This window comes from Ailuropoda melanoleuca, chromosome 11, assembly GCF_002007445.2.
Source record: "Ailuropoda melanoleuca isolate Jingjing chromosome 11, ASM200744v2, whole genome shotgun sequence".
NCBI classification, from domain to species: Eukaryota; Metazoa; Chordata; class Mammalia; order Carnivora; family Ursidae; genus Ailuropoda; species Ailuropoda melanoleuca.
In genome coordinates this window covers 41,873,420-41,899,552 of record NC_048228.1, presented here as the reverse complement: position 1 = coordinate 41,899,552, position 26,133 = coordinate 41,873,420, and the positions used below count along the sequence as shown (strand labels likewise).

Below are 26,133 nucleotides of genomic sequence, written 5' to 3'. Positions count from 1 at the left end.
CCCCCGTGCAGGTGGCCCGCCAACCGCCAGCCGTCCCGCGTGCGCTCCCGGAGCTCCTGTTCTCAGTCTGCTCCACATGCTCTTCTTAATTCCCATCACCCAGTTACCCCATCCCCCCACCTCCCCTCCAGCAACTCTCAGTCTGTTTCCTTAAGAGTCTCTTATGGTTTGTCTTCCTCTACTTTATTTTTCCCTCCCTATCCCTATGATCCTCTGTTTTCTTTCTTAAATTTCATATATGAGTGAAATCATATGATAATTGTCTTTCTCTAATTGACTAATTTCACTTAGCCTAATACGCTCTAGTTCCATCCACATCGCTGCAAATGGTAAGGCTTCATCCTTTTTGATGGCTGAGTAATATTTCTCTCTCTCTCTCTGTGTGTGTGTGTGTGTGTGTGTGTGTGTGTGTGTGTGTATTACATCTTCTTTATCCATTCATCTGTCGATGGACATCTGGGCTCTTTCTATAGTTTGGCTATTGTGCTTTAAAAAATCAAGACTCTAATTTTTTCTGATTACAAATTCTAGAAAAGTTTATCAAAACCAAATTTTCTTTTTCTGTGGGAAGAAATGTGGGGGTTGCCTCTGTTTTGCCAAGTCCTCAAACATAAACTAAAACATGCCTCTTGGATAATCCAGCACAGCCTTGGGGTTTAGAAATTGCATTTGTCTCATCTTAGATATCTCTTTGTCTTAATTTTCTCCCCAATGGGATATAGGTTAAGCAAAGAGAATATATTTCCACTAAACATTTACAGCATCAAACAATACCTGGCATGTACTTAATACTTAATATGTAATTATTCAATGAAAAGGTGTCAGAGAATGCAAAGAAAGAGAATAGAGAAGACAAATGGAAATGGAGGGAGAAGCATCAGACAGATACGTTATTACTGAATTAAGCATTTGTAGGCAATAGAGAAAAGTTTCTGCATTTATGAACTTCATGTATGGCACATACACTAAAGCCAAGACATTTTCCTCATTCTTCCCCCAAAATAATTTTTAACATATTTTGTATAATAAAATTAACAATGGCTTTTGTCTCTACAATCAACTAATCTCTTATTTAAAGATAGATTGAACCAATACCTTTACCACAGTGCATGAATGTGTCAGTAGTTTGCACATCCTCTCCGGAGAAGAGTGGAAATACACACTTAACCAAAATCAACCTATTTGCTTTAATTGCCCACAGTCAAAAACTTGTTGAGTTAATTACATTGAGAAAATTATAGCTGTAAAGTCATGTTATAAGTTTCCATTCTTTAAAATGCTCCTGTTTTGAAACTGGCCAAAATTATCAACATTATGTTTCTGTTTTGCTTATTCTGAGAACTCAGAGTTCCATTAAAATTAGAGAAAAGTCCTTTCAGACTTTCATAGAAACAGGATTATATTGGAAAAAGAACAAGTATTTTGATTTGTTTAATAAGTACCTAGATTTTTTTTCTGAGCAAATAGCCATACAATGGTATACTAAATCACACTTATTTTCAAATATATGTCATTGAGTAACTGAAACTTTAAATATTACATTCCATTTTTAATGGTTGGCACTAGGTCTCTTATAACAGGTGACTAGCCATTCCTTTGCCTTTCTTACAAATGTCATTTCTCACTGTATGCTTTTAAAGAAGTCAATGTAGGAAACATAGGATACTAACATGAATATTTCCTCTACTCTACATGACCAAGAAATTGGCATTTTTTTAGTCCCTAAGAATAACTTATTTGCTTATGATTTGCTCCCATTTAAAAAAGTATAGTTGAAAGAAGCAATCCTCAGTTAATTAAGGAATCAATTTAAATGGGGTTGGGTTATGATAAATTAATATAATAAATTAAAGCTTAATTTCTATTAAAAAGGACAAATACTGAATCTATTTACCATAGCCACCGCCAGTGAATTTCCGAGGAGCTCTTTTTGAGTCTCACAGAATACTTGAAACATTACAAAGTCTTCCTTTGGGGCCATGTGATCCATCTATCGCCTTCCCCTTTTCTTCCTCATTACAGTCTTCCACTGATTCAGCAATAACCTCATACTTGGATCACAGTCTCCTCTTAATCCCTACCATCTTGCTTGATGAATTCAATCCCCATGTGGTTTACCAGTCCAACAGCCTTGCTTCACAGTTCTCGCTCCTTCTCAGTTCCATTTATTGGCCACCTCCACTTCAGTTCAGGCATCCGCATCTTAGGCTTTATATAACCCAGAACTGCCCCATTTTTGAAATACTAAACTCCAGTGTCAAATTCATTGAATCACATCCTCTTTATATCTCCAGTTTCTTTGTACACACTCCTTCTTCTTCTCTGCCCCTTAATCTCACCATTCGGTTCCAATTCATCAGTCCACTCCTATTTATTCTCTCTCCTTTCTATGACTAATATAAGTATCATTTTGAGTACACTCTTACCAAACCCCTTAACTTCCATTCTCACAAGCAATTCATCACACATACCAGGCATAACTTCAGGCCTGGATTTATTCAGCTGTCTATTCATTTCTCCTCTATGCCTAGACCCATAAGGCCTACTAGAGAGAAGGCAGAATGCATGCAAAAGGACAGAATGCCTAATCATGAAGATGAATGGTATAAAAAATTCATGAATTCCAGCTTCAACTGGACCCTCAAAATTGTTCTGCCATCCTAGTTCATTTCCTTGTTCTTTGTCCCACAATAGTTATATGGCATCATCCCAGGTCCTCTATTATCTACTTTATCATTTTTAAGAAATAACCTTAATTCCTTACTTCATAGAGAAAACAAAGCCACAATTTGCCTCCTCCCAACACTAATTTATTTTTAAGCAATTCAATATTTTCTCATTCATTTTTGTGCCAGTAAAAGAGCTCTTTTTATATCCCATTCTCTGTCTCCTACTTCCCATATCCTCAAATACCTCTTCCCATTAATTAGCATCCTCCTGCCCAACTGGATCGTTAACCCCTTCTAAGCTGGCTTCCCTCCTCTCTGTCTATAATTATGTCCAAGTCTCTCATATCTAATAATAAAATGGAACAAAATCCTTATTAAACAAAATCTTTATTAATCTATTTCTCTGGACACCATATTGCTTTTCCTTTTCTTCTTCATACGTATACCGGTAGAAACAGAGGTCTATGTTTGTTGCCTTTCCCTCCTCACCTTACATTTATTCATCTATCCAATGCAATCTGCCTTCTATATCCTCCAATGCCACCAAATCTGCTTCAGTCTGGGTCAACACTGATTCTAAATTTTAGAAATCAAATGGAAACTTTTCAATCAGCACCTTACCTAACCCTCCTGAAATATGAACTACTGTATTAATTGTTTGGCTTCAAGAAAGTTAATAGTTGTAAGCACATATTGAACACTTACTAACTGCCATTCACTCTTCTAATAGTTTTCCATTGTGTAATCATCACAATAACCCTATAAAACAGGCACCATCATGTTCCTCAGTTTCTAGATGAAGGAACGGAAGAATGCAGAAGTTAAGTAATTTACTCAAGATCACAGTTTGCAGTTAGCAGTCATGTTTCAAACCCAGGTTGTTTGTCTAAAGTAATATATATATATATATATATATATATATATATATATTATATGAATAGCCATACTAACACATTTTTCATGACAGAGAAAAATATACCATTTGTTAACGTTTTTGTGCACTGCAAACTAAATATTAAGATATTGGCTAATTCTAAGAGCTACCTGAATACAGAACTAGATCTAGCTAAATGTTCTTCATATAATAATAGCTTCAACACCAATTCATCACCGTAAGATGGGCCATCTCTTTAGAATATGCTATTGGTTCACAGACTATTTAAAATCATTTGCTGGTACAAAATGGAATGTGAGCTTTCTTTTTTGTAACAAGAGCTGAATTTGTCTTTTGAGGTGTCAAACCTTAGCTCAGTAAGGAACTTTAACTGCCCCATACCATTTTCATGCCTTTCTCTGGTTCTATTCGATCCAACAAATACTATTTTGGAGCACAATATGTGAAGGCAAGGGGTTAACAAAATCTTTCCCCTTTCTTAGGATTTGACATTCAACTCATTTTCCAAATCAGTTCCCCTGGCAACCTGATAAAGGAGGTATGTCAGCTCCATTACTAGGTAACATTGCTCATGGTAAAAATAATTTCTGCAGGGTTAATTGCATCTGGAATGGTAAAAACTATAAATGAATGATAAATACTTCATGGGGATACCACAGTTTTAAGAGTCTTATAACTGGGCATACCTACTCTAGAAGCCCTGCCTCTGGATTGCTATAAGAGATACTGGCTCCTGTGGTATATGAAGCTTTTAAGCCAGAGGATCTTTCAAAACTGCTCCATCTGAGAATTATCCTCTCAAACCTGAGATGTCCCCTGGGGAACCAAAATGTATAGCTCTTGGACTGCCATACAGACATCAGCATGGACTGATGTGAAGGCTAGTCCCATGGAATAGCAGTCCCTGATGCAGTCCTGGACAACTGGGGTTCCTGCCCCATGTCCTTCTAAGCAACTCTGATGCCACATGTCAGTTATGGTAATCTTGTGGGTCTGATTATTTAATAGAACCTAAAAAAAGACTCTGTGGCTTGGCTTTTAGAGTTTAGAGTGATAGTAGATAACAGAACAGTACATAAATAATTAATAAACACACCAGGAAGATGTTTCTGGTTGCCCTTTTTAATATACCTCATGACTGAGCTCATATAGTGTACTGCATCTAGTACAAAAACCATATGCTGTAGAAATATATGTCTGGCATATAGAACTAAAGAATGTTTTGTTGGATGGTGGATGGATGGATGGATGGATGGATGAATAAATGGTGAATGATTAAAAGGTTCTCACCAGTATAGTCAGTGAAGGAAACTGGAGCCTCAGTTATCAAGTCTCATTTGATCCTTACTCAGCTTTCTGGTTGTCCCAGCTCTGCCCTCTCCTTGATTTTGAATCAAGTTACCAATCCTCTGCCTGACATCTTGTGCTGGGTAACTTCCATTTGCATCTCCAGATCACCTCTCTAACTTTCTCCAATCTTTTCTGTGTTCAAGAGGCTGACCAACATGGAACTCATCAACAGACTGCCCTGCCTTCCAGCTGCCTCTTGAGCCACAGAACGGCACCATAGAAGATTGGAGGAAGGGTGGGGCAGGAGGTTGGGATATTTGTTCCTTGAGCACCCTCCTTGTGGGGTGAATGGGGTGGCTGTAAAAGTCATAGCTACTGTATTATGGCCCTCCCATATAATGTCATCTCCAAATTTTAGGAAAAACTGTCCCCTTACCCCTGTAGACTTCTGGGTGGTAATAGCTTCCTGTTGTTACTTAGAGATAGAGATCACACTATCCCTTGCTATTTCTCTATATCCCATCCAATGTTTAAATTAGTCCCTTTATTAAATGCTCCTGAAATTACAAATTGTACAGAATTCTGACTGAAAGACCTTTGCCTCTGCTAATTTTCAAATCTCTTGTAATATAGTTTCCTCTCCTAATGTGTCTACTTGATTTGGCCACCAACTATGACCCACCTTCAGTGCTCCTACTTCTCCAAACTTCGTCTAATCTAGGTAGAATTACCTCTAACTTTTAATGTTTACTTACCCTATCCCCATGACTTTGCTATATTTCCCCCTGTCCAAACCGAAGCCCTTATATAGATGCTACCAATTATATATTGATATTACAAATAGTCTGGGATGAATTTTTGTTTTGGAGATGTAGCAGGATGTAGTTGAAAGAGCAAAGCCTTTAGGTCTGAACAGATGAGGATTTGTGTTTCAATTCTAGTATTTTGCTGATGCCTGAGCAAGTCAACAAAACTATCTGACCTTCCATTTCTTTTGCAAATTAGGAAGAAAAAGACCTATTCCACAAGGTTTTAATAAACACTAACAATGGTATACGTTGATGTTTGGCATATAATATGTACTGGAAAAAATGTGATATATTATATTATTATTGATTGATAACATATTAATACTCAAGAGCTATTATGAAGCACATTCCAACTAAGGGATCATTTCCAAAGGTCCATTCAACTGTATCAAGAGATTTAAAAGTGCTACATAGCTATAGAAATCTTCCACTTCTTAATTTTCTCATATCAACTCACAATATCAAATAATCACAAGTATGATTGTTGCTTAAAAATAAAAGTAAATATAATATTGTTTCTAGTTGTTGCAGATATAAACAGCAAAAAAGTTGTGTGCTCAAGACTTTTACTTTTTGCGTGTAAAAACATTAAAAATGTTTTTTAATTTTGAAATTTGAAGTTAACAAGAAAATGTCATATTAATTCCATCTTCCCCCAACAGTGCAACATATTATGACAGCCTTCATGGTATATGATTTTCCTTTAGCATTAAAGCTACCTTTTTGTTAAGTTGCCAAGATATTTGGCACAGTTACCAGTCCAAATTAAGAAAATGGTCTTTCAAAGTGCAAACATTGACAAAGTAAAAAACTTTCCTAGGCAAATGGGTTTTGCACCACACAAGAACAAGAAGAGACAACATACTTCTGTTTCCTTTCTCAGCGTGCATTAGAAAAATCTTCAAGTAGACCTACTAACTGAACAGCCTTGAAGTCAGAATAGCTGACTGTTGTGAGCCGTGATTTTTAAGGCTGTCACACAGGACTTTTTAAATCCTCAGCCCATTTTTCCAACCCCTGTTAGTGATGTCTGAAACTCCTTTGGTAATAGTCTATCATCTATCATTTGAAATAGGTTTAAAATGTAAAAAGTTATTAAACTTAAATTGAGAGTTATATTTGCTTTTAATTTTTTCCTGATTCTGATAAAGAGTTATAGCAAGGAAAGAACTGAAAGGTTGAAAAGGAAGAAGCTGGCAACACTGAAGACAAACATTATCTAATTCATATTTGTGCCTAAGGCTGGCCCTGCAACTAGCTCTTTGAGATTCTAATGAAATTCCTTAATATGCCCCTTTCTGCTAAAATATGTGTCCTTTCTTGTTTTCTGATGGCCCTGAAATTTATATAGAGATTCTGAACCTGTTCAGAAGCATTCCTTCATCCAACAGCCTACAAAAAAAAAAATAGTTATGAAGTACATGCATTCAAAGTCCTTATTAAACCCAAGGGAGGCCTGCCAGGGTATGGAACGCATGGGTGGTCCCCTTGAGAATCCACTGACATAACTTGAAATACACTGGCTTTGGTGACAGAGAGGAACCCATTTAAGTTTTTCACTTCATTTTGTTTTGTTTCTGGCACATGGGCACTGAAGAATTGATGTTAAGAACTAGAGAATGCTTCCGTTCTCATTCAACCCCTTAGGATATGTGGAGCACAAACTAACAGATACATTAGAGACGGAAACTGCAGAAACTATTTTCAATAGTTTTTAGGAGGTAGGGAGCTGGGAGCTCCCACGGTATGAAATAATATAACACATTAATAAGATTTTGGTTTCTGGAGTCAGTCCCTGGGTTCAAAGGTTGACCTACCACTTAATAGCTGTATGACCTTGGGCAAGTTATTTAATGATCAGTGCTCCAGTTTTCTCATCTATAAAATGGAGGTAATAATCTCTACTTCACAATATTGCTGTGAGGTTTCAAGGATTGATACATGCAAATGGTTAGAACAGTAACTAGCAATCATGACAAACATTTGACTGTTACGATTTGGTCCCATTTGTACTACAGGCTGATGATGTCAGAGACGTTTGGAAATAGAGGTTAAGGGACATCTTCTAAACCAAAAAGACATTTCCTCCTTTCTCTACTATCCCAAGATGATTGGAGTAGCAACTGGCACATAACATGTAAATATTCATTCATATCTTGTAAAAAAAATAATAACAATAGGATTATGTATTTGATCCCTGGATGATGAATGTGTATTAATAATATCTTGGTGAATCTTAAATGAATCAGGATTTTGAGAAGCTTCATTCTGTTTGCAACTCTGAAATTCACTTAATCTTCTTGAGCTTTGAATTGATTACTAAATCTGCATCTATATAATCAGGCCTAGACAGTGCAAAATATTAAAAACACAACAATGTAAAAGATAGTATGTGTTCTCCCAAAATGATAAGCTTTTTCATTTCAACCCTGATCAAATCCGTCTTTGATTGAATGGGTATATATTTGTGTACTGTATTTTCTTTTATATCAGAGTTCAGGTTTATTTGAGGAGCCAAGGTTTTTGGATCGCTTTGGTCTCCAAAACAAGCTTCTATGGTGAGTAGATGAAACAAATTAACAGGTATGTAATTCAAGTGTAAATGTATGCAATCATTTGGAAATGGATTGATAGCTACAAAATAAATGTCCTGAATGAAAAAGCTTATAGTATTTATTGTTTTAGTGTAGATTTTCCCCAAATGCTTTAATTTGCTTCTGTAAAAATAAAATTGCCCCCTTTAAGTTTTAGATAAGTAAACAAAAGAAAAAATCTAAGCAAGCCTCTGAATCAAAAGCCACATAAATGTAATTATTCCCATCATATCCTTTTCCTTCTTCCCAATATCTCAAGCCATCCCAACATTTTCTTTCTCATGAGCTACCTCTTTCCCTTAAGGAAGAGCCAGCCACTTGAAGGTCTTGGGATACTTCTTGCTTTGAGGCTTACAGGACTAATCTCATCATGTCTTCACCTTCCCTTTCCCCTCCATCATCATCAGAAGTCCTAGCCTGCCAAATTATCCATTCTTCCAGGGAGGTTGACCCCCATACTGCTCTGGGCATGCCCTAATTTGTTCCCACTCTCCTGTACCCTTCCATCTTACCCTCTGGAATTTAAAGTCTTTATCAGCAAACTCCCCCACCTGTGTCCTCAAATTACTTTTTATCTTCTTCTTATAACCAACAGCTGATTTCCCTTTACAATGCTTTCAAGTGGTAGCTATGGTTTGTTTCACATCCCACATATCTCAGATATTTCAAGTAGACTTCATTTGTTGCTCTCCAATGCCTTCTCCAAAGAGTTTATCTTTCAAATCCTAAATCATGTGAAACTGTTTCATTAGAGTTTACCACTCATTCCTTTTTGATGCCATGAATTCACCCCTTAGTGACTCTTTTATTTGTTAATGACCTTAACACCTGACTTTGTCTTTTCTTTCTTCTACTATCTTATCATTGATCCTTCAACATCCAACAAATATGCTGGCCTCTCAGCTCCTTAGCCACCTTGATCTGATGATTTTTTTTCCAATTTCACATGGTTCTACTTGCAAGTTTTAAACATCATTGATAATTGCACCACCTTCAAATCTCAATTTCAAAATACCTGCTTTGCATCCAAATCATTCATCTAGTAATCCATACCAGTGCTTTACATCCTCACTAGGGATCTCCAATCCACTCCCCTTACCACTTTTCATTTCCAACTCCCGACTCCAAACAATCCTGCTTCCTTCTTTATTCAGCATCTCATCCATGGTCTAGCACTGTAACTGCTCTCTGATAGATTGGATTTGGGGTGCAAAAAAAGAGGGAAGAATCAACCATGACTCCAAGGTTACAGAAGAATGGAGTTGCTATTTACTAAAAATGGGGTAAGCACTTCCTTCATGATATCTGCATGGAGAAACCCTGGCGCTTGTTAAAAACAGCTACCCAATTATTCTTGCCAGAACGAGGAGAAAATCCTAACTGTAATGATTACTCTCACTTCAAATTTGAGTCCATATTTCTTAGCATTGCTACAAATAATCCATTGTTCTTTCCTCAGAAATGCAAATCCCATGATCACAAATGACTGTTTCACTCCTCTTTGCTGTCCTGAAATCTTCAAAAACTCCTTCTCCTCCACTGTAACCTGATAACCTTACATCATAATTCAAAATGTTTTCTTCTTCATCTTTCCATTATTAATACTTACTCTCTCTGTTTTTTGGTCCACTGTATTGCAAGTAGTGTTGCTGCTCAGATCTTTGCCAACCTTTCTCTTATGCTCTAGCACTTGCTCTAATAACTCATTTTCTCAAAGTCTTTCCTATAGCAAGTTCTCACATTCTGCTAAATCATTGTCACCAGCATATGGATGAGTCTACATCACTTATCTTAAAAAAGAGAATAAAAGTTTCTGTTGAAGGGGGCCTGGGTGGCTCAGTCAGTTGAGTGTCCAACTCTTGGTTTCAGCTCAGGTTGTGATCTCAGGGTCATGCATACACTTTGCGTTGGGCTCTGTGCTGAGTGTGGAGTCTGCTTCAGATTCTCTCTCCCTCTTCCTCTGCCCCTCCTGCTCACTCTCTCTCACTTGCTCTCTCTCTTTCTCAAATAAATAAATCTAAAAAAAAAAGCAGCTTCTCTCGAACCCATGTCCCATTCAAGATATATCCCATTCCTCTGTATCCTTTCACAACAAACTCCTTTAAAGTCTACATTTGTTGTTTTCAAATTCCTTTTTTTCTCCTTTCTTGAATCCATTCTAGTTATCCTTTTGCCATTACCACCCACTGAAACAGATTTTGTCAAATTTTAATGACTTCCATGTTGCCAAATCCAATGATAAGATTTCAGACCCCAAACATTCTTGATCTCCTGGTCTCATATGACATAGTTAACCATTCTCTCCTTTTTGAAAGAATTTCTTCATTTAGTCTCTTGAGTTCTCTGCCTACTTGGTCTCTCCTCAGTCTCAACATCTCCTGACCTCCAAATGTTGAAGTGCCCAGACTTCAGTCCCCAGATCTTTTCTCTCCTCCTTTCCTTCCCTAAATTATCTCATTTTGTCTCTTTGACGATTATCTAATTCTGACCCTCCCAAATTTATATCTATAGTTAGGATTTCTCCACTGAAGCCCAATGTGTGTGTGTGTGTGTGTGTGTGTGTGTGTGTGTGTACACTCCATATCACCACTTATATGTCTAATAGATTTCTCAAAATTAAAATGCCCAGAAATGAATACTTGTTTTTCTCCTAAAAACCTATCTGTCCTGAGGTATTCCTCCATTTCCATAGATATCAATTCTATCCTTCCAAAAGCTTGCAGCCATCATTGATTCTCCTCTTTTACTTTAACACCCCAAATCCAATCTTTCAGCAAATCCTATCTGCTCTGCTTTCATTATATATCCAGAATTCAATCACCTACTATCATCCTCACTACTACCATCCTGATCTAAAACACCAATATTTCAAGGCTAAATGATCAAAATAGCCTCCTAACGAGTCTCTTTCCCTCAGTTCTTGCCTCTCTGGGGACTATATACAACACAACAACTGAAGAGATGTTGTTTAAAAAGATGAATTCCTCAGGGCGCCTGGGTGGCTCAGTCAGTTAGGCATCGGACTCTTGATTTCAGCTCAGGTTATGATCTCAGAATCATGAGATCAAGCCCCATGTCAGACTCTGCACTAGGAATGGAGCCTGCTTAAGATTCTCTCCCTCCCTTTCCCTCTGCCCCTCCTGTCCCTGCTTGTGCTCTCTCTCTCTCCCTCTTAAAAAAAAAAAAAAACCCTCAATACCTCTGTTCAAAATCTACCATTGGCTTCTCACCCAGAGTAAAAAGCAAATTCCTTACAATGGTTCACAACATCCTATATCATTTGGTGCCCTGCCTCTCTTGGAATCATCTACTATCATTCTTCCAACCCCAGTTCATTCCACACTGATCTCCCTGCTGGTCCTCTAATAAGACCAACATACACCTGCTTCATGGCAGGTGAAGGAACAAGCAAGGAAATCTGCTGTTCCCTCTACCTGAAACTCCTTTTCCTAGATATCCACATGTCTAGTACCCTCATTTTTTTCAAACCTCTGGTCAAACGTCACCTTATTAAAATGGACTTCCATGACCATACTTTTAAAATACTTGTTTTTCTTCTAAAAACCTATCTGTCCTGAGGTCTTCCACTTTCAGTACTTCCCCCCACTTATGTTTTTATGTTTATCCACAGACATTAGCAATATCTAACACACTAGAGTACATATTTACTTATTTGTTGTTTGTCTCCCTCAATTAGGTCAGCTCTTTGAAGATGAGTTTCTATTTTCTTTTTTTCTGCTTTCCCAGCATGTTGAACAGTGGCTGGAATATAGGATGTCCTCAGGAAAAATTTATCGAAATGCATTCATTGAAATAACATGGTCAAAATAAAACTATTCACACACACACACACACACATTACTCCCTACACCAAATTTTTGCCACCTCTCTAAATAGCTGCATGATCCCCCCAATTGCCCAAGTGGAAAACCTATGTGTCCTCCTCAGTCCTGCGTCTTCCCTTCACACACCACATACAATTCTTCAGAAGTCATGCCCACTCCACTACAAAATAGATCCTAAATCAGGTCACTTTCACTCTATCTTTACTGCCACAGCTCTATTCCAAACCTTTAAAATCTTTCACCTGAACCATTCCAATAGCCTCCTAGTTGCTCTCCGTCTGCAGTTTTGACATCACACAGCAGCCAAAGTGATCCTTCTAAAGCATAAATCAGAGCGCACAACTCCCCCATCTCCCTGGCTCCCATTACAACTGGAATGAAATCTAAAATCCTTACCACAGCCCACAGGCTCTACATTAATGGCCTCTGGCTGCCTCTCAGGCCTCATGTCTCTCCATCCTCTATTGCTTACTATAATCCAGTCCAGCTGTCCTTCTTTCTTTCTCTTGAACAAGCAAAGCTCATCACCATTGCTTATTTGCTTTTGAAGTTCCCTCTTCGTTGAAATACTCTTTCCCCAGGTCTTCATATGGATGCCTCCATCTCACAATTCAGGTCTTAATTAAAGCATTATATCCTCCCGGAGGCCATCTCTGATTGTTCTCACTAGCCACTGATCCATCCCTACCCTTTACTATATATTACCCCATTTTTAAGTGCTTTATAGGAATTACCAGTATGTGAATGAATGAACTACATATAACTGTCTCCTCCACACTCTCACCCCCAGTAGAATGTAAAATCTTTGAGGGACATGACTATTTCTATGCTGTTCTCCAATATGTGCCCAGTGTCTAGAATAGTGCATGGTATACAGTATAATATGTACAGTAATGATTTAATTACTTACTTCATAATGTCTACCAACATTTATTAAATGGCCACAGTGCACCTTTCTATGTTCAAAATATAAAGGCTAGGGGTGCCTGGGTGGCTTAGTTGGTTAAGCATCTGACTCTTGGTTTTGGCCCAGGTCATAATCTCAGGTTGTGGGATCAAGCCCCGCATTGGGTTTGGTACTCGGGCAGAGTCTACTTGTCCCTCTCTCTCTGCTACTCATCCTGCTCAGGCACACTCTCTCACTAAAATAAATAAATAAAATCTTTAAAAAATATATATGAAGGCTACACAAAGGTAAAAGTAATTCCTATACTCTGAGATAAAAAGTAAACAAATTATTGCAATGTAATGCCATATTCTCTTGTGTTCCTCTCCAGGCTTCCTAAACATAACCTACATATATCATTAGAACCCGCCAGTCTACGAGAGTGAGCTATTAGGCTATATCGTGAGTACATTGTGTCATTATGACATATGCCTGAACACCTTAATGTATTTGGTTCTTGTCATTTTAACAAATTCAAATTTCTCTTTGCTAGACTCACCGCTTTAAATCTCTTCTTACACATAATTCTTACACATAATTCAAATTGTATCTTCTAAAATCTTCCCTTTTTATCACCATGACTACCTCATTACACTTCTTAAGTTCTTCCTCTAAATTCCTAGGTTTTAATAATTCAGTGCTTGAGTGCCTGTGGGCATATTGAGTCTGTACATTTTGTCTTAGCACTCAAGACCCCACATCTCTATATCTACTCTCACCTCAATGCAGCCCACAACATTTATTAATTCAATATTATTTTTTCCTCCCTTTGTCTACTGCCATTTGGAGAGCACCTCCACGTCAAATACTGTATACCTTGCTCCCCCAGTCACCCAAACCCAGCCACAGTCAGATTAACAATAAATTCCTAGATAACAAAATACAGAATATAAGAAACTAATTAAGCCTCATACTAATACACAAAATTCAATATTTGTCATCAGTTCTTAAAGTCATATAATATTTGAGGTTCCTGTATAATAGCAGTGAAAATATTTAATAAGAAAATTCTGATTAAAACACATTTCTATGACAAGCTGGCCTAAATTTTAAAAATTTTAAAGTCATTTATTTTTTGAAGTAAAATATGTTATCCTGAGACTATTTTCTGAATAACTGCATATTATAATTCAAAGACTATTAAGAGTATTTTGAAAATATAACATCAATTTATAAGAGAGAGTTTATAATTTCAAATAAGAAAAAATGTAGATATTAACTTAAACACCTTAATTTTTTTCAAAAAAAATAAAAAGTATTTTTAAAGTATTACATGAATCAATTTATTGTGGCATCCATTTAGGCATGGAAATTGAATGCAAAATTCTAATATTTATAATTTCAACTAGAAATTTGGGATCTTACTGTTCAAAATTTGCTCAACATTCTGGCACATGAAATGAAGAGATTAATTTGATTTCAGGCACTCAACATTTTAGTATAATCTTAGGTGATAATTTTCACTTACTCTTTGCCTGAAATAGAAAAGAGTGAAGGAAAGTGAGAGATGAACAAAAATCAGTGAATACTAATTGTGAAATGTGCAGATCACCATTATAAATTTAATAATTACTATCAAAAATTTTGGAAGGCAAAATATTGTCATAGTGTAGTGTAACTAGAATTTTGTGTGCAGAAGAATATGAAAACTAATTTAAAATTTCTAGAATCCAGATAGTTGTAAAACACATGAAATTTGGAAGGGAAAGCCAGGTCCTAGGAAGTCCCAGAGCTTATATTCTTTGACTCCTACTGATAAAACAGTAGAAGATAAATCAAATGCCTTTTGTTTACCTTTGCCATTAAGATAAAAATGACATTTATGGGGCGCCTGGGTGGCACAGCGGTTAAGCATCTGCCTTCGGCTCAGGGCGTGATCCCGGCGTTACAGGATCGAGCCCCATGTCAGGCTCCTCCGCTGTGAGCCTGCTTCTTCCTCTCCCACTCCCCCTGCTTGTGTTCCCTCTCTCGCTGCCTGTCTCTATCTCTGTCAAATAAATAAATAAAATCTTTTAAAAAAATGACATTTATATTTAACTCCTTTGAACCACCTCTTGTACCATTTAGGATACACTATTATAATTAAGAATTAAAATTTTAATTGACATAAAAATCAATGGATAGTGAAATGCACAAATCTTAAATGTATAATTTGATGATTTCTGATACATATATACACCCTGCAGCCACTAACCCCATAAAAACATCAAACATATCTATCATCCTAGAAGATCCCTGTGTCACTTCTAGACCATCCTCACACCCCATAAGCAACCAGTGTTGAATTTTATTGCCATAGATTAGTTTTGCCTGTTCTTGCACTTTATAAAATGCAATCACGCAGCATCAAATCATATGTGCCTGGTTGATTTTTCTCAGAATGATGTTTATAAGTTCATGTATGTTGCACCATGGATCACTATTTAATTCTTTTCTATTAATGGGTATGATTTCTCTGAATGAAAATACCACAATTGATTTATTTGTTCACCTGTTGTTGAAATTTGGGAGGTGTTTCTAGGTTGGGGCAATTATAAATAAAATTGCTATGAACATTCAAGTACAAGTCTTTTTGTGGAAAGACATTTCTCTTGGATAAGTAAACATCTAGGAGTGGAATTACAGGGTCATAGGTAGGCATATGTTAACTTTTTAAGAAAAACCAAAGCTGGGTACCTGGGTGGCTCAGTCAGTTAAGCATCCCACTCTTGGTTTTGGCTCAGATCATGATCTCAGGGGCATGATAGTGAGCCCAAAATGGGGCTCTATGCTCAGCGGGGAATCTGCTTTGGATTCTCTCCCTCTCTCTCTGCCCCTCCTCCACTCACTCATGCACACACACTCTCTCTCTCAAATAATAAACAAATCTTATAAAGAAGAAGAAGAAGAAGGAAAAGAAACAAAAAGAAAAGACGAAAGGAAAGGAAGGAAAGAAAAGAAAAGACGAAAGGAAAGGAAAGAAAAGAAAAAGAAAAAAGAAAAAGAAAAAAAAACTGCCAAATTGCTTTCTGAAGTAGTTGTACCATTTTGTCCTCTTTAGCAATAGGTGAAAGTCTAGTTGCTCCACATACCACCATTTGGTAGAGGGGACATCCTAGTGGGTAAAATATGGTATTTCATTGTGGTTTTAATTTGCATTTCTCTGATGGCTAATAATGTTGATGACTTTCAAGTGCTTTTTGGCCCTTCCTATGTCTTCTTTTGTTAAGTGTCTGTTCAAATCTTTTCCCCAATTTCTTCAACTGGCTCATTTGTCATTTTACTATTGATCCATAGGAATTTTTTTAAAATATATTCTGGGATGGATAAAGAATATGTGGTATATACATACAATGGAATATTACTCAGCCATCAAAAGGAATGAAATCTTGCCATTTGCAACATCATGGATGCAGCTAGAGTGTATTACGCTGTGAAGTAAGTCAGTCAGAGAAAGACAAATACCTATGATTTCACTCATATGTGGAATTTAAGAAACAAAACAGGGAAGGGGGAAAAAAAAAGAAAAGAAAAAAAAAGCGAGGGAAACAAACCATAAGAGACTCTTAAAGATAGAGAACAAACTGAGGGTTGATGGAGGGAGGTGGGTGGGGATGGGCTAGATGGATGATGGGTATTAGGAGGGCATTTATTATGATGAGCACTAGGTGTTGTATGTAAGTGATGAATCACTGAATACTACTCCTGAAACCAATATTGCACTGTATGTTAACTAATTAGATTTTTTTAAATTTATTTGACAGAGATAGAGACAGCCAGTGAGAGAGGGAACACAAGCAGGGGGAGTGGGACAGGAAGAAGCAGGCTCATAGCAGAAGAGCCTGATGTGGGGCTCGATCCCAGAACGCTGGGATCACGCCCTGAGCCGAAGGCAGACGCTTAACCGCTGTGCCACCCAGGCGCCCCTTAACTAATTAGATTTTAAATAAAAAATCTGAAAAGAAAAAAAATACATATATATATATATTCTGGGAACCAAAGCAATCTACAGATTCAATGCAATCCCTACCGAAATACCAACAGCATTTTTCACAGAGCTATAAGAAATAATACTAAAAGTCGTATGGAACCACAAAAGACCTCAAACAGCCAAAGCAATCTTGAGAAAAAAGCCAGAGATATCACAATACTAGATTTCAAGATGTAACACAAAGCTATAGTAATCAAAACAAGCACAAAAACAAGCACAAAAGTAGACACGTAGATCAACAGAACAGAATAGAGCCCAGAAATAAACCCATACATACGTGGTCAATTAACATTTGACAAGGAAAGAATATACAATGGGGAAAAAACAGTGTCTTCAACAAATGATGTTAGGAAAACTGGACAGCTACATGCAAAAGAATGAAACTGTACCACTTTCTAACACCATACACAAAAATAAACTCAAAGTGAACTGAGGACCTATATTTGAGACCTGAAATCATAAACCTCCTCACCCTATAAGAGAACATAGGCAGTAATTTCTCTGACACTGGCCATAGCAACATATTTTCTAGATAGGTCTCCTAAGAAAAGGGAAATAAAATGAAAAACAAACTATTGGGGCAAAATAGAAAGCTCTTGCACAACAGAGGAAATCAACAAGACAAAAAGGCCATCTACTGAATGGGTGAAGATATTTGCAAATATATAACCAATAAAGGGGTTAATATTGCAAATGATATAACCAATAAAGGGGTTAATATTCAAAATATATAAAGAACTCACACAACTCAACATCAAAAAACAATGAACCAAACAAACAATCGCATTAATAAATGGGCAGTAGACTTGAAAAGACATTTCTCCAAAGAAGACATACAGATGGCCAACAGACACATGAAAAGACACTTAACATCAATAATCATCAGAGAAATGCAAATCAAAACCACGAGATATCACCTTACACCTGTCAGAATGGGTAGAATAAAAAAGACATTATGTAGATTTCATATACTGGAAATTATAGAGATAAAAATAACAAGTGTTGGCAAACGTGGAGAAAAAGGAACCTCACACATGGTTGGTGGGAAGGTAAATTGGTGCAACCCCTGTGGAAAATAGTATGGAGGTTCTTCAAAAATTAAAAATAGAAATGCCATATGATCCAATAATTCCACTATTGGATATTTACTCAAAGAAAACAAAAACACCAATGTGAAAAGAGATATACACCCCTATGTTTATTGCAGCATTATTTAAAATAGCCAAAATATGGAAACACACACACACACACAGACACACACACGAATATTATGCAGCCATAAAAAAGGATGAGATCTTGCCATTTTCAACATAGCTGGAACTAGAGGGCACTATGCTAAGTGAAGTCAGACTGAGAAAGACAAATGCCATATGATATTACCTATATGGCATGAAATCTAAAAACAGAACAAATGAATAAACAAATAAAAAGCAGAATCAGACCTATAAATAGAGAAAACAAATTGATGCTTGACAGAGGAAAGGGGGTGAAGGGATGGGCAAAATGGGTGAAGGGGAGTAGGAGATCCAAGCTTGGAATTATGGAATGAAAAAGTCACGAGAATGAAAAGTACACCATAGGGAATATAGTCAATGGTATTGTAGTAGTGTTGTATGGTGACAGATGACACTTTGGTGAGCTTAGCATAACATAACATATAGAGAAGCTGAATCACTATATTGTATAATGTATGTTTCTGAGAACACGTTCATTAGATTCTATATTCAAATATTTAATTCCAGTATATGGCTTACTTTTTCTTCTTCCTAGCACTGTTTTTGAACAAGAGGAATTTACCCTCTTATTTTTATCATATTTTTTAAAGATTTTATTTATTTATTTGAGAGAGAGAAAGTGAGCAAGAGAGAGAGAGAGAGAGAGAAGGAGCAGTGGGAGAGGCAGAGAGAGAAGCAGACTCCCTGCTGCGCAGGGAGCCTGATGTGGGACTCAATCCCAGAACCCTGGGATCATGACCTGAACCGAAGGCAGACACAACTGACTGAGCCACCCAGGCGCCTGATCATATTTTTTATTTAATAGTTAATGGTTTCTCATTCCAAAGAAGTTCCACATACCCTAAAGTGTAAAATATATTTTTTATTTTTTCTAGAAGTTTTATGCCTTTAGCTTATATATTTAAGTCTCTAATCCAACTTAATTTCTGTATAGTATGAAATAGAGCTGGAACTTTATTTTTTCCACACATTTATATTAATTATTAAATTTTAAGTTAAATATTTTGGGTGAGAAACATAAAAACACAATATACCTAATCAGCACTTAAAAAATTATTTCTTTTACTTTGCCACTTTTCTTTTTATTATTGTTGATGTTGTTTTCAAGGTAGCTTGTGTCTATATAAGAATAGTCCAAACAGAAGTGGGCTAAAATGGGCAAACCACTCCTGCCATTTGCTTCTGTCTCAATTCCACCTTTTCTGAGGATATTTGCTGGATAGTTCAACCTTAGGAGGTCTCACACATCCTGGGGCCAAACATGCAAATTGCATCACCTGCTCCTCTTGTGAAATGCACTAATATTAGCAAATGATTTGATCTTTTACCTAGAAATTCACTTTAGCAGCCATCCATAAAATGTGCACTTGCCCTCCTGGATAGTGGGTCTATAGCAGCCCTCTTTTAAATATATCACAATGTTATTTTGAAGGGCTTTAAAAAATTCTACAAAATAAAATAACCAAGTGAAAACTAATATTTTAACATATCTAATTATGGAATCGTCATTATTCTATTGAAATGTTTTTAAGTCTACAATTTCTTTTTAATATAGGGTACACACCAGCATTCTTGCTTTAGGGAAACCACAAGTTCCATTGTAATAAAAGGAAAAATAAAAGCTGTGTGATGCAGAATTTAATCTTGCCCAGGGCCTAACAAAAGAAAGGCAATCGTTCTGAGCAGTTAATAAAGCCAAGATATAAGCTGCACCTATTAGCAAAATCCAAAAAATTCTCAAAATAACAGTTCACATTTCATACTTTTCTAAAGTCCTATCAATAAAATCAACCAAAGGAAAATAGTAAATATGTTTCATTTGTACTTTTATAACATAGATATTAACTGGCTCATGGTCACAAGGTTGATAAAATATTTTAGGGGAAGCCAATTCAATCTGTAATTGTGTTTATGATGTCCAGAGAATTTGACTTCTTACCAAGAGTCACCAAGTCTGACTCTCCTAACACTCAGATATTAATACTGTTTGAAAGTTTTTGTCTTCATCATATTTGACTTTCATGAAAAACTAAAGTATTTCAAATGCAGAACTAATTTATCATTTTTGTGGTTTTTACATAAAACTCAAATACTTGGGGGTGCCTGGGTGGCTCAGTCGTTGAGCGTCTGCCTTTGGCTCAGGGTGTGATCCCGGCGTTAGAGCCCCACACTGGGCTCCTCTGCTATGAGCCTGCTTCTTCCTCTCCCACTCCCCCTGCTTGTGTTCCCTCTCTCACTGGCTGTCTCTATCTCTGTCAAATAAATAAATAAAATCTTAAAAAAAACAAAAAAAAAAACAAAGAAAACTAAACCTATGATAATAATTTTGTGCAGTCACTGGGTGAACATACACCAGTTTTTTTTTTTCCACAGGATAAATATGGTTTATTCTGATCGTGGGGGATTCTCAAAGAAGCACTTCTAATTACACTACCTGATAAATAAGCAGAAATGTAAAAATCCTTACCCCCCACCCCGTAACTACTTAGGGAATAAGATTCTACCAAATTTTGTGCAACATATAGGACTACTAGGTGTTCCATTGTTAGAATATAAAAGAGAATATAAAGAAGGTTACAACTTAAAATAATATACATCATCTTTCAGGTAAAATAAAAGTGAAATCTATGACAAGAAAATTATATAGTCTACTTCTAATGAGTGATTCCAAGTATTTAATTCTACATGGTCCATACTGGGAATATCACACTAAAATCACATTTTATCAAACGTTGAAAACCCAAAGAACATTAAATACCACAAAAAGTTTCACCATTTTATGAAAGACTACTATGGTGTTACATCTGTCTAGGCCTAAAAGATCCTAAAGTCAAATATGATTTTATTACCTCTTGAAAAGATGCATGATATTAGAAAGGTAAAATCAATAATATGAGCTCTAGTTTTCAAAGTGTAAAGACATATGAATTTTGAATTTTAATTAAAAAGCCACCTCCTTTAAGAAACTTCCCATGATTAGGGTAAAACAAATTTTGTCTTAATTTCAATGATCTTAGCACTTTATTCTTATTTGATCTGGTGATTAAATATAGCTAGTATATTTGGCTTCAAAGTCAAGCAAGCCTATAAGCTATTTATGTATAGCTTTTCAATAAGTCTGTAACATTGAGGGGTGCCTGGGTGGCTCATTTGATTAAGCATCTGACTCTTGATTTTGGCTCAGGTCATGATCTCAGGGTTGGAGATCGAACCCTACATTGGGCTCTGTGCTGGGCATGGAGTCTGCTTAAGATTCCCTCTCTCCCTCACCCTCTGCCCCTCCCACCCCTGCTTGCTCGCTCACATTCTCTCTCTCTCAAAATATAAAATAAAAACATAAGTATGTAACATTGAAAATATACTTCTGATCTTTACTATCATTAAATGGTTTTTAACTATAAGTCTGAGAAATGAGAACATGTCTGTAGAAATAGTATGGCCTACATTAAAATTGTTTGTTAGGGCTTTCCTCTATTTTGTTGAGTTTATTTAGTTAATTCATATTTATATCGTTTCCTTTTTCCATGATCAGTGGTCTTCTATTCCTCAAGATTACCAAGCAATGTTTCTATATTTTCCTAGTACTTACCTCTATTATCCTATCCCCTACCCCCTAGCTATTAAACTAATTTCACTCCTTTCAAACTGTATGCCCTTTCCAACCAACTCTAAATTCTTAGAAAATAATTTCATCCCCTCATTCACAGAGAATATAGAATCTGTCTGTACTAGTCAGGGTACAGTCTAAACTGCTGTAACAAAGAGACTCTAAAATCCAGTACTTAAATAAGATAGATGCTTATTTTCTTCTGACATAACATACAAAGGCAGATAGGCAAGCAGTCTAGGCTTTGCACAGTAGGATAGCCAGGATCCCAAACAGACAGGTTGGCTCATGCCCTCACATGATGAAAACATGTGGTTTTCATCTTTGTATCCAAGACTGGTTGCCATTTTAGTCAGTTCCCAGTCAGGTGGAAGGAGAAAGCGTAATCCTGGGTAAGCCACTTACTGTACCTTTCCTAAAAGATATACACATCATCCCATTCCTATCCCATTAGCCCAAACATAGTCACATAACCACATTACCTGCAAGGAAGACCATTACAAGGGAGGTTCTTTACTAATAAGAATAAAAGAAAATTAATACCAGAGGACAATTTAGCGGTCCCCATCAAAACAGTAGATAGAAAAATTTTCCGATTATTTCTGTATATCATAGCTCTAACCTTAACCATAAGCCACAAAACATACCTGGATCCACACCCTTATTCTTATTCCCTTTGGTTAGTTGAGGACTTATTCAACCTCCTTTGATCTTGAACCTATCTTTATCTCATTTTCCAGGAGCCTTCCTCTGTCATTTACTCTCCTTCTCTTGTAGCTTCAAATATAACATGTCTACTGGCTTGGGAGCTTTAAAGTCAGCATAGTGGAAATATTTACACCATAGAAATGGGCAAATGGCACAAATCTGAAGTTTTGTTCCTCTGAAGAGCCAGTTTTTAAACTTTTGTTTGCACAACATAGTCTTCAATTCTTTCTTTGCATACCAGTCAGAGACTTCTTAACCCACAAGGTGAATCATGATCATGTGATCAACTTCTCCAACATCATAAATCTAGGTAGTTGTCTCTTTCATGTGCTCTTAAAAAGCCTTGAACATTCTCCTCCTACCACTTATCGCACTGTGTTGCAATAACCTGTTTAGTTGTTTTATTCCACTATTAGACTGTTTAAAGATAGAAAGTATTTTTCTCATGTATTCCCAGCACCTAAAACAATCCTAACACAGAATTAATGCTTAAAAACTGTCTGTGGGATAAATGAATGAAATAACAAATAAATGTTCTTTCCCCAAAATGTATGCTAACCTCCACATTAGTCCTTTTTTTTTTTACAATTGTGTTGTTTTATTTTTTTAATAATTTTTATTATGTTATGTTAGTCACCATACAGTATATCCTTGGTTTTTGATGTAGTGTTCCATGATTCATTGTTTCCACATTACTCCTTTTAAGCAATATCCCTGTTACCCTTTACTCCTCCTGTTTGTGAACCATACATAATCTACATGGATAGATTACAGTCAATCTATCCCTCCCAATCACACTTTTTAAACAGCAGCAATAAACTTGACTAGGCTCTTAAATATTAGAAATAGCTACCCTCATCAAAGTCACTGAAAATGTTCTCTTGCGTTTCATTTGCTCATATTGTACAAAGTTTGGCTTGGAATAGAACTGCAGCCTCAGCTTCCACCTTACAAAAGCCTTCTGTGAAAGAAAGTAGTTTTTGACAGTTAGCTTCTGTAGCTGGAGGATTTCCACAAAAAAATCTGAATATGCTGCTGTTCCTTAAAATAAAACCCTCTCCCTCATTCATGTAAATTATGTTGCTTGAGAAGGATTATTTCCACAGATGAGTACAGAATAATTAATGTAATGTACAAATCCCCTCTCTAACTAGAATTTTTTTTTTAAAGATTTTATTTATTTATTCGACAGAGATAGAGACAGCCAGCGAGAGAGGGAACACAAACGGGGAGTGGGAGAGGAAGAAGCAGGCTCATAGCAGAGGAGCCCGATGTGGGGCTCGATCCCATAACGCCGGGATCACGCCCTGAGCCGAAGGCAGACGCTTAACCGCTGTGCCACCCAGGCGCCCCTCTAACTAGAATTTTGACATAATCTATTTCCAAATTCCATCCCTCAGGAAATTTAGCACAAGTTCAGTATCTTTTTATGTATATAAATGACACCACCCTCAAAAAAAAAGTGTTTTCTTTGTAATAGCTTATCTCAGTATCTTAGAGCCTTTTTTTTTGTCAAGTGGTAGGAGTCTAATTTCATTTTATCTCATATTCAAATACTTTATCTCTCAACCTCTATTTAAATTGGATGACTTTCATTAATATTGTCTATTCAAATATTAAATAATTTTTTAAAACAGAAATATACTGGCCATCTACTGTGTGCCTGGCCCTCTTTTAGGCATTGAAAAACCAGAAATAAAAAGCTAATACAAGATTCCTCCCCTTGGGGAGTTTATATTATAGTAAGGTAGAAAGACAGTAAACATAAAAACAAATAAACCATATACTTTCAATAAAGAGTAAATGTTCTAAGGAAAAGAAAGACCATGTGAAGGAACAGCAAATGTGTCAGGTGAGGGAATAGGCAGGACAGGGTTGGCTATCTGACACAGGATAATCAGACAAGGGTTTCCTGAAAAAAATGACATATAAACTCTGATGGGAAAAAAGATATCCAAGTGTACAGTGGAGGGGAAAGGATCCCAAAAAGAGGGAATACAGCAGCAAACTCACATACCCTGAGGTGCATAGGAGAGTAGTGTGTTTGACTGACAGAAAGTCAGTAATGATCAGAGAACAGTGATTTTAAATCACATGGTCTCCCACCATATTTAATTTTATTTTTTTTAAGAGAATACATACTTATAATGTTAATCATAAGCTTATCAAGCTACCAACATAAAGTCTCTATGCACAGAATTGGGAGAAGGTGGCCATTGGCACATCGTTGTATTTCGAAGATACAGATATAAATCACTTCAAGAGCATAAATTAAATAATTAGCAATACTAAAGCATAACTTAAAAATTAGGAGATGATGAGTCTTGAGTCTTTATTACCTTTTTCTTTAATAGTATTTAATTGTGAGCTTATACATTTTGATTTTTAATAATGGTTATGTTTAATAACTGGGTGACAAAACTCCTTAGCATTTAACAACTGGTTCCTGCAAGCTGGTGCCTGCCAGCTCCAGCACACCATCAAGGCATGCTCTCTGTGAGTGACGGCTCTCTAATCTGTCCAGAAACCTAAAAGGATCTATGGAAATATTTAATTTCTAATTTCATATCCTGCTCCCTTTGCCAAATGGCTTCTCCCACACTCACCTGAAAACAAACAAAAAATAAAAAAGGAAAAACTGCTTTGTAGATATATCATTTGTAGCGTATCCTGGAAGATAAACTGAGGGTTTCTTTTTTTAATTTTTATGATTTCTCACATATTCATGTTAAGGTTGAAAGCCAGGGCTCTAGAATTCCATACTAGCTCTTAGCAGTGAAAAACTAATAAAATTGCTTTAGGGTAACCATATAACAAACTTAAAATACTAAGATTACTGAGATGCTCTTAATGTGCCCAAGCTTTGAGATAAAAACTAATGATTATGTGACTGCATGTCTAAGTAGAGGTAACTTTTTTAAGTGCTAAGTTCCTTTTGCAAAAGCAAAATACACAAGAATGAGGTACTAAATAACCAGGATTACCATGTTCCAAGTTGATAAATAAAAGAACATTGTTAGAACTGTAGCACACTAAACACTGACTTATCATATACTTTAATCTTTTTCTATTCTTAGCCACATCATCATTATCACCCATCTAAATTTCATTTTAACGAATGGCTTACCAAACATTAAAAATTTTCACTATAGTGTTCACTTTGGCAGCACATATACTAAAATTAGAACAACAGAGAAGATTAGCATGGCCCCTGAGCAAGGATGACACGCAAATTCATGAAGCATTCCATACTTTTTTTAAAAAAAAAATTTCACTGTCTGTTGGAGGCCTAGAACAGATGTTACTATTTATTTTGAAGAGGAAACAAACAAACATACACAAACAACCAGTAATAGTACTCCTAAAGCTGCAAAAAATTAAAATAGTTTACAGATTGGCTCTCTAGTATAAGGAAGAGTTTAAATAATAAGAATAAATTACATTAAATACATATAAAATTCATTGTGCATATGTATGAAATGTGAAAGTATAAAATCATAATGGTTTTTAAATATGTACTTCAGTTATAAGCAAAGTGTACAAATTACAAAAGATCACGGGCTTA

The 26,133-nt window shown here is 36.3% G+C and overlaps 1 protein-coding gene and 1 non-coding gene across 8 annotated transcripts in view; one reads left to right on the top strand and one right to left on the bottom strand.

Annotated features, from left to right (window-relative positions):
- MAPK10 (mitogen-activated protein kinase 10) overlaps positions 1-26,133 on the bottom strand; it is a 295,270-nt gene that overhangs the window by 196,537 nt on the left and 72,600 nt on the right. The window lies entirely within an intron of this gene.
- On the top strand, positions 25,720-25,824 carry LOC117804538. The gene has a single exon (XR_004629014.1). It is a non-coding gene; the product is annotated as a U6 spliceosomal RNA (small nuclear RNA).